Source organism: Sinocyclocheilus grahami, unplaced genomic scaffold (assembly GCF_001515645.1).
Source record: "Sinocyclocheilus grahami isolate Dianchi unplaced genomic scaffold, SAMN03320097.WGS_v1.1 scaffold390.1, whole genome shotgun sequence".
Lineage (NCBI taxonomy): Eukaryota > Metazoa > Chordata > Actinopteri > Cypriniformes > Cyprinidae > Sinocyclocheilus > Sinocyclocheilus grahami.
Window position 1 is genome coordinate 4,547 of NW_015505569.1, and position 895 is coordinate 5,441.

At 24.4% G+C, this 895-nt stretch overlaps 1 protein-coding gene across 1 annotated transcript in view; it reads right to left on the reverse strand.

Moving 5' to 3' along the window:
* LOC107550169 (adhesion G protein-coupled receptor L3-like) overlaps positions 1-895 on the reverse strand; it is a gene marked incomplete at its 3' end in the record, with an annotated part of 105,164 nt that overhangs the window by 4,222 nt on the left and 100,047 nt on the right. The window lies entirely within an intron of this gene.

Genomic DNA, 895 nt, shown 5'->3' on the forward strand with positions numbered 1-895 from the left:
GAGGTACAAATCCCATGTATTTAGTTGTAACACCCTGGAAGTGACAATTTGGAAGACAAGAAACATTTCATATTCTTAGTTTTTACACAAACTGTAGCGGTGACAGCATTCAAGGCTCAACCATTCAAAGCTCGTATAAGGGTTGACAGCAACAAGATAATCAAGATTTTTGAGAAATATAAATGATAAAATGATCAAGCAATTATTTTCTGTAATTTATGAGAAGTACTGTAGAAATGACAATGATCAAGATTTCTATTTATTTATTTTTTGTGTGCAATTTTTTAAATATAAATATATACTAAAATGATTAGGCAAATACTTTTTCCATAACTGATGAGAAATATAAATGACAAAATAATCAAGCATGTTTTTTCTGTAATTTATGAGACGTATAAATGACAATGATCAAGATTTTAATATATATTATATATATTAATATAAGAGTTTAATATATTTTTCTGTAATTTATGGCAAATATAAACGACAATGATCAAGCAAATATGTTTGTGTAATTTATTAGAAATATAAATTACAAAATTATCTAGCAAATGTTTTTTTTTCTGTAATATATGGGAAATATAAATGACAAAATGATCCAGCAAATATTTATTTTCTGTAATTCGTGAGAAATATGAATGACAAAATTATCAAGCCATTTTTTCTGTAATTTAGGAGAAGTATAAATTAAGTTTTTTTTTCTATCAATAATGAAAAAATATGAATGATAAAATGATCAAGCAAATATATTTGTTTGTATTTTCAGGGAACTGTAAATGACAAAACAAGTACTTTATACGTTATGAGCATTTACTGACAAAATAATCAAGCAGTCCTTTTTTTCTCTTTTAATTTGTAAGAAATATAAATGGGAAAAATATCAAGCTTTTTTTTT